Consider the following 9,452-nt stretch of genomic DNA (forward strand, 5'->3'; position numbering starts at 1 on the left):
CCAGTGATTGAACGGCGGGCATTATATAGCGCCAATTTATATGGTTATATAGATGGGGTCCGGGGCAAAGCCCGGTAGCTTAATTATGATTTGCTTAAAATTTAACAAGCTTATAGCACAATGTTGTATGCAGCCCATCTTTAAATTGTTCCCGCTCTTTATTGTCAATCCTCGGCAGCCCGGTCGTGTTATTATTATTTTATTATTGTCGATCCCTTTTCTTTGTTTTCTAATCTAGCTTTTGACTAATTCCATTCTACCTCAGTTTCTTTCTATTGTTTGCCATTGTCATTTTTAATTTATTTCCCATCATGCTATTGCATCACATAAGCCTAATTCGGAATGATTTGTTCTTTGTCAAATGTTCTTCTTTCGTGCCTTTTCCCGCTTTTTTTCCTTTTCCACTAAAACAAAATCGTTTTCTTTTCACTTTTCCTTTTCCCCTTTCCTCCCCCTTTCCCTTTCTTTCTCCCTCCCTTTTTTTCTTTTTCCCGTTTTTTTTATTTTCCCGGTGAAATCCGCCAGGGGGGCACCTTGCCCTCCAGCCCCCCCGCCTGTTACGCCACTGACATGATGCCATTGTGTGGTAATGTCAATTCAAATATGTGGTATTTGTGTGGTATTGTTATACTGCTGTGGTAAATCAAAATTACCACATGGAATTAGCATGTAACCACATTAGCCCATTGTGTAGTAATGTCAATTCAAATATGTGGTATTTGTGTGTTATTGCCCTTCTGTTGAAAATCAGAAATACCACACAAAAAAGTAATCAAACCCATAACTTAGACCCCCTCAGCTCACCCCCTATCAAAATTAAAAATTGATTCGCCGGGGGGGGGGGGTGGGCGGCGACAGGCTTGCGCATGCGCACTTACCGCCAACATTTGAAAAGAATTCCGTTTGCGTTGCATGCGTTACGTTGCAGTTAATTGAGCTCGATCGAGAAGTGTGACGAAGAAGGCCGTTAATAATAATTTTTCAACTACTTAAAGAATACGGGATAGACAACGACTTCGAAGACATTTGCAGTAGGCTAAACAGTAAGTTAGATAACCATTTTCTATGATTTTCTTTTCGTAGTTTGTTAAATGCCCCGGCTTGCAACTAGCTAAAGATTTCGTCAATGAAAATGACATGACACTGGCAATCCCATCCTGTCTAACCGGGCGCTCGACCGGCCCCGAGCGCCTGCTCGCTGCTGTGATGTGGACCACTGGCTGGTGGTCTCAAGTCTGCACACAGCACACCTAAACGATTTGAGTTTAGATTTAACGTGAATTTCCTGTTATTTTACAGTACCCAAAATCTTTCAATTGATGATGTTCCTTGTATTCTTATGAGTAAGTGTGCAAAAAGTCTCATAAAAAATTAAGAGAAATAATTGATTTTCTTGGGAGAATATCTCGGCCAGTCATGGTCATTTAGTTACATTTTGATTGAACAAAATTATTAAGTTAGTGGTAGGATGGGGGTCGGGTGTCCGGACACTTTATATTTTTGAAGCCTTCTTTTTTGTCTTTGGATTACACACAAAATATAAATTCAACAGTTGTAATCATTTTCTTGTTTGTTCTTTATAATATTTCCTAACATTTTGTACTAAAAATTGATGAAACTTCGCTTGTAATTTTTTCCAAATGACTTTCTAAAATTGATCGTCCGGACACACAACCTGTCCGTACACACAACAACTGGGTAATACTAATAGTGGCCGATGTCTGCGCACCTATTCACTTTACACAGACCTATTACACATGATGCGAAGATTTCGATAAGAAAGCACAGTCACAGAGGCTGCATTTTGAGGACGTCACATGAAATGCCCTGGAAAGAGTTCCATATGCAATTCCAATGTACCCCCCACCAACATTATAAAAAATAAGATTGTTGAGACTTAATTCCATTCCAGTTCGTTCACTTCAGATTTTTCTATATTTTTTTTACCCTTGTGTTGGCACCTTAGTTGGGACTTGAGATCACCTCGTTTTATTTGCAGTCAAGACCTGTCCTGCTATGCTAGCGAGAAGTGCTGATGCCGGAAGGGGTATTTTAACGATTATCAGCCAATAGTTCGTCTAGACTTGACTCACAGACCCTTGGGTAAATAAACCGATGTCTATAGACAATTACACACACTAGATACATCCATACATGCTCGAAATTTGACGGAATAAAGCCATATTTTAGTATGTATTTCCACTCCTAGTACTATCCACTCCCCCATCATATATGTTCTATATTGTGCTCGATATATTATTCTGAACCTTCATGTTTTTATTTTCAATTTTAGTGGGGGTGCATATGGAACTCTTGCCAATGCCCTAAATTCATTATTTTAATTCCCACCATTTTAAGTCAGATTTTTTATGAATAGATCTGTTTATGACATTTCAGGAGAAAGAGAGGGAGACCCAAAACTACCTGTCCTGGCATCACATTTGAGGAGGAGATGAAGTCGGTGAATATGACCTAGCCCGGGGGAGTTTCCAGAAGACGGTCCAGAACCACTGGCCGCCAGGAGTGGAGGTCCTTTGTTGTTGCTCTACATGTCAGGAGGCATCGGGCAGTACATGTAGGTAAGACAATGTAAGTACAGTACATGTAGGCTCTTTCAGGTGTAAAGATTATTTTTTGTTTGGAGTCGTTGCGTATCTTCCATTATCAGAATCGCGCAGATTCGGATGAGCGCAATCTTGGGGCACCTTATCTGTCAATGGTCCTAACTGTACTTAGGGGACTCTGTGATGATATTTTTATCATTTTTACATTGTACTAGGGGTATTTTCATTCACGGAGCCTAGACAAGTCTGTTGCCTGTAGAACTTGGTACACAAAGATGGATTTCCCTTAAAAAATCCACCTTTCCCACAATAATTTTTGGGCAAACATTTAATTTTTCCAATTTGCAAGCCTTTGTAATCTAAATATACAAAATTAAGGCTTAAGAAATGTTAATTTTAAGCAGGTAAACCTTTCAAAGGATCACTTGCTTGCAATTCCCAAGCTATATAACACAATGACATGACCTTTAAGTCGAGAGACGTCCACATGCAAGAAAATACAGAGGGAATTGGTGCAAATGCATAGCTGATTGTGCTAGTACTAGATTCCAGGCTGACGTGTATCGGTTTGGACGTTCTAATGACAAGTTTAGAGTGTAATTTGGCGCTAATAGAGTTTCACAACGGTTGATCTGGCGATTCCAGAAAACTAATTTTACCTCAAAATTTGTTAGATTTTTTTGTCAAATATCTATTCAATTTAATGTGTTCTAAAACTGCTAAAGATAAAGTATAAGAATAATAATATATTCATAGGCCTACCGATAGTAAAATAAAATAAAAATAATGTAAGGCCTAAACTTAACCACATTTAGGGCCTATTACTATTGTATATTTAAAGCTTTTATACAGATTGTCTTTAATTTGTGGAAGTTAAAAATCAAGATGATGATTATCTAGAATTCTCAAATCTGAAAGTTAGACCATAACTTACAGGTCTGAAAAATCCTACAGAGTTTTCTAAATGCCTCATTTTGCCAGCCATATTTGAAAGGGTTCCTGCCCATTCCGAAAGCTATGCACTTTAAAAGATTCATATTATTATTGGTAAAAAGACAAAAATGAAGTGACATAAAGTAAGCTGCAGACAGTTGCTGAATACTCTTTGCATTAATATGTTCCTCACACTGACACTGCTGTCACAGTTCCATGTAAAAATTGAACATTGAAATTGCATGTACATTAATGAGTGGCACATGCAAAGAATTACTTGTAAGACCCTTAGGCTTACTTCACCATATATTTTACGTCTTACCTACTGTGCATGTGCCATGGCTGGGACATGTACTTGTAGATTTTGCAATTTCTTGGCATGATTGAGGTTAACATTTTATTTTTTTCTCTCTTTTGCAGCCCTGGTAGAAGCACCATCTTGATACCATCATTCAAACTCTCATCAGCTGTATCATTATAGGTGGACTAAAAGAACAATATTCATTCAGATATAATGGTGTGTACAAATTTATCCTTTTTGGAAGGTATTTTTTTAATAATTATTGTGTTATTTTGATTATTTACATGTGCATGAACATGAGATGCAGTTGAATAATTTTGATTTTGTAACCACTCTGATACAAAGCTTGTCTAATAATTAATGCTCTTACAAGGTTCATGCTGTTGTCAATTCAAACGTAATAGATAGGCATAAGTGAAACATCAACACCTAACATGCATTTATTATCACATCAGAATTGATCTTCGTTATGTGAAATTGGCAACTTGTAATTTCTTATTCAAACTGATGGAATTATCCCATAACCATTTAAAACACATTTTAAAAAAGCATGAATTAAAATCATGTTTGATTAATATAAATATTTAAAAAATTTCTTTAAAATGTCCTTCCCTATACAGAGATGGTTTGGAGGTGCAGCAGATCTTCACGGCATCAAGCCCCCCTCCCCGACTTGACTTTACATGTTAATATTTGAAGTATAAATATGTAACAAACCCCACATTGTTTTTTAATCATTTTTAAAAAAGTTTGGAAATTGATATTGAAACCATGTAGTTTTTAATGAATATTAAATAGTTAATGCAGGAAAGGCTTTATGTTGATCTTCTTCTGTTATTTTTGCAGATGCCTTAAGTTGAAATGGAAGGTGTCCTGAATCTGCATCCATTCATCTGGTTTCGTAACTCCTTTCATAGTGCTATTGGAACCTGCTCCCTACCAGTATAACATCAAACAGATTGGAAGAATAAAGGCCAATGGGAAGTGCCTTTTACATTTCTACTTGCCACAAAGCAGTCCATGGTTTAGCGCAATCTACACTGGACTATTGTAATGCTCTTCGTGCTTGAATTAGGGCGATCTGGACTGACTGCAGATAGTACAGAATGCTGCATCTATTGTGCCATTTGCCATACGCCAACTCCTGATTTTCAAAGTCAATGACAGATTACATGTATTCTAAGGAATCCCTTGTGCGTCATTTTCATTCTAGGCGCACTTGCCTTTTTATTTTTGTGATCATTACGCACCTACAAATTAGCTACTGGTGATGCAACTTTCTCCACTACTGCTCCAAGGCCATGGAATTAGCTCCTTCCTCTCCTCCAGTTGTCAACAACCTCAAGTGGATCAGTCCAAATACAATTTGAGAAGACCTACCATATTCCTGATCTTTGCTCTGTACTTCCAACAATACTGTCACTGCCTGGTAATTTGATTTTTTTTAAATCTCATGGATGGCATCTCAAAGCGCTTTGTATCTCGCAAAATAATGTGTTGTGTAAAAGCGAACACGCATTGAGGTCAAGCATAAGGGTAACCATGGATATTGCCTTTTATTACTTTTTAACAAAAGTGAAAAATTCATCCAAATTAGACAAGGGATAATAAAGTAATGTATGACATTCTAACCTCTGCATTATTTTGGTGAAAGAGCTCTAAGCATATGCAAGTAGCAAGCTGATGATGTCATACTGACGTACATTGTACGTGTACACGTATCCCCAACTTATTTTTTTGTATATAAAATTGTGCATTTAATTTTGTTTACAAAGAATGAAACAAATCGGATTGTAAACTGTATTGATGTGACTTACCTGTATTGATTATTGCTGGAAGTTCTTTTGCTACATGGGATTGGAAGACATACTTATTACACACATGAAGTAAATTATTATTTTATCTGGTAACATGAAAACAATAAAAATGTGGGCATGATATCATAAACTTACATGTATCTACTTGCATGTGTTGATGACCAATATTTTTGTAAATATTTTATTAATTTTATCTGATTTTGATAAAATTTTCACTATTTTGCATGGTAAAAATTACTTTATTTTAGATTATGTTGAGCCCGTATCATATACAAGTACACCTTTAAAGATAAATTACCAGTTGAAGTAACAATCTTAAAATGAGTTCGAACAGAATCCAATAGAATTACCAGCAAAATATAAAAGATATGTGCCAGAATTATAGCTCGGGAAGAAAATGTGTAATTGCTGAGAAATGAGCAAAATAAGCATGTAATTCTATCAAATGTCAGGCATTTTTCAAATCAATCATACAATGTAATACACTGTCCTGTCCCACATATGCTTTTCTGTGTTAGTGATCATCAGAATAATTGATTTTAACTTCATAATTAGTGATTTTACAAAGATACAAGTTTACATTAATGTACCAGCTAGATCTAGAGATTATGTACAATATTTTGACAATTTCTCATGAAATAATTGTTTGCTGCAACTGCTGTCTTTTTAATACCTCTAAATGATAGTGTAATACAACCACAAACTTTTCTTAAGAATTAATGTACATGTATGATTCTTTCACCCAAATTTACATGCATTGATACTGTAGACTACTTGCCAAAAGTTCCTGCCAAAAGCCTTTTTTTAACGATGTACATGCTTTTATAGACGACCTGCCAATATATTCAAGGACCAACCAAAAAGAGATGAATAAAATGTTTGAAGGAAATTGAAATTAACTTTTAAAATGATAGCTGTCAATGCAGTATTATTACAGGGTTCCCACAGTCATGGAAAATCCTGGAAAAAATTGGTCATGGAAAGTCAGGGATATGTGAAAAGTCACGGAATTGCATTTACCTCTTGGCTATGACAGCTTTCTAGTTTTTTATGTCTCGCAACTCTCATACTCTGTGATTGCACTCTACTATTATAATTGGTGTTCATGATCATAACATGTCTGATTTTGTAAACTGTGCCAGAAAGGAATTAAGTCATGGAAAGCAGCAATTTAGTCATGGAGAGGTCATGGAATTCTGTCTTCAAATTTCTGTGAGAACCCTGAATAGGTTTGTGCACTTGACACAGTGTGCACTACAGATGAACTTTGTAATGCCATGATATAAACCAGTACAATATCTTAAAGGAAAATAAAACCCAAAATATAATACCACATGATACTATTGATAAATACAGGACAATGAAAATGAATCCACTCATATACCCCTAATCCGATTTCCCAGTATGGAGTACCACCTTTTCAAAGTTGGCATCTTCTGGTTCGAAGTCTATGGATGGAGATTATTCCGTCAGCGACAAACTACATCTCTAAACGTTTGAGCATTATATATTCTATTTCATTGATAATAAATCAAATGTAGAGATAAAACTCATAAAATATTAATTAAAATTTGTTTAATATTATATGATAGGTTCGAATTACGACTTGATGAGTTTTAATGATAAAAATTACACCCTAATCTACGATTTACAAATTGGCAGCGGAAATTGGGGTGTAAACCTTATCATTAAAACTCATCAAATTGTATTTTGAACCTACCATATATTAAACAAATTTTAACTAATATTTTTATGAGTTTTATCAGTACATTTGATTTGTTATTGATAAAATAGAATATATAATGCCTAAACGTTTAGAGATGTAGTTCGTCGCTGATGTAATAATTTTCTAACTAACCCCGCGAAAATGGGGACCTCCATCCAGAAACTTCAAACCACACTGTAAGAGGCCAACTTTGAAAAGGTGGTACTCTGTAATTGGATTAGGGTATGAGTGGATTCATTTTGATTGTCCTGTATTTATCAATGGGATCATGTGGTATTATGTTTTTGGTGTTATTTTCCTTTAATCAGATATTACATGCCAGGGTATTGTCCTAGTTTTCATTTTTGGTGCGTAAATTGATCAAATTATTCGTTCCTTTGAACACTATTCTAAACTGAGTGGACTCCAAATACATATTATCATCTCTCGTCTATTTCTACTTGCCCTTCGGCCTTGAAGTAAACTTGGGATAATTATGCATTTTGTTATACGCAATATTGAGTACAGTGCACTTTGACGCAGCTACTTATATGATATTACCTATTGTAGACACATCCTTATGTTTTGTTCATTTTCTTAAAAACGATTAAGAGTTTAATCATTTTTGTCTTTAAGCATAAAACAAAGAGTAATCAGTCCATTCTGTATGTGTAACCTGCAAAAAAAAACTACAATGGTCGTTAATTTGGTTTGCTGAAAAGCCTGATAGCCTTTGAGGTAACTTTTTTTAAGTATTTAGAAGAAATGTATTTTTTTTAAGTATTTATATGCACTGTAATTTCTTTGATAGTTACTGTTATGTTACACTGTTTGTACAGTAAAGCAGCTGTTATACATTTTTTGTCAATAGCAAATGTAAACCAGTATTGTAAATTGATGAATCTATGAGCTAAATACCAGTACTTTCTATATCACTTGTAAAATCATTTGTTATTTGTTCATTGAAGGTGTTGTATTTTCTTAATCTTATAAAAGTCCATAGGGTCATGAACACATTCTACTGCTACCAAATTCATACCCATGATCTGTGATGTATCTAACCAGTTACCACACACATTACAACACACCAGTTGCTACATACATTATCATGCATCAGTTATCACACATACCATCACACTAGTTACCACAAACATTTTGGGTAATGACTCTGATGCATGGTATTATGTGTAGTATGTACAATATGTGTGGTAACGTGTGTGGTAATTGTAATGCATGTGGTAACTGGTGAGTGTTTACTACACACCATTTACCACACGAATTACCTCATATTTTACCACACACCAGTTACCACATGCATTACCACACACCAGTTACGTAACTGGTGTGTGGTAGTGTATGTGGTAACGCGTGTGGTAAATCGTGTGTAGTAATGCATGTGGTAACCGGTGTGTGGTAAAATGTGACGTAATTTGTGTGGTAAGGCGTGTGGTAAAATGTGAGGTAATTCGTGTGGTAAATGATGTGTGGTAACGCGTGTGGTAACTGGTGTGTGGTAAAATGTGAGGTAATTTGTGTGGTAAATGGTGTGTGGTAATGCATGTGGTAACTGGTGTGTGGTAACTGTCGTGTGGTAATCTATGTGGTAAATGGTGTGTGGTAATCTATGTGGTAAATGGTGTGTGGTAAATGGTGTGTGGTAATGCATGTGGTAACTGGTGTGTGGTAACCGGTATGTGGTAAAAATTGTTACCATAAATTAATCCCTTGTGTGGTAAATGTTACCGTATATTAATCCATTCATGTGGTATTCCTGTGGTAATGTTGTGTGGTAAATGTTCCAATTTACCACAGGACAATACCACACGACATTACCACACATTACCACACAATACCACAGGACATTAAGACATAGCATTACCACACAACAATATATGTGGTAATTGTGTGGTAAAGTCCTATGGTAATTATATGGTATTACCACAGGACATTTTTGTAAGGGCAACGTTGCCAACGTTGTGCCTTTGCTGGCTGTTCAACAACTATCCAATCAAACGTGTTTCCAACGTTGTGACATTGTCGACTGTCCAACAACTCTCCAACTAACAAGTTTCCAACGTTGCCAACGTCGTGTCATTGTTGATTGTCCATCATCTTTCCATCAAACTAGTTTC

General features: G+C 35.8%; 1 long non-coding RNA gene across 1 annotated transcript; it reads left to right on the forward strand.

Annotated features, from left to right (window-relative positions):
- Nucleotides 1–914: 914 nt before the first annotated feature.
- Nucleotides 915–8,264, forward strand: LOC135156390 (uncharacterized). Its single transcript, XR_010295513.1, has 4 exons — nt 915–1,043; nt 2,398–2,589; nt 3,918–4,014; nt 4,645–8,264. It is a non-coding gene; the product is annotated as an uncharacterized LOC135156390 (long non-coding RNA).
- Nucleotides 8,265–9,452: the final 1,188 nt, after the last annotated feature.

The sequence above is a fragment of the Lytechinus pictus genome, chromosome 13 (genome assembly GCF_037042905.1).
Source record: "Lytechinus pictus isolate F3 Inbred chromosome 13, Lp3.0, whole genome shotgun sequence".
Taxonomy (NCBI): Eukaryota; Metazoa; Echinodermata; class Echinoidea; order Temnopleuroida; family Toxopneustidae; genus Lytechinus; species Lytechinus pictus.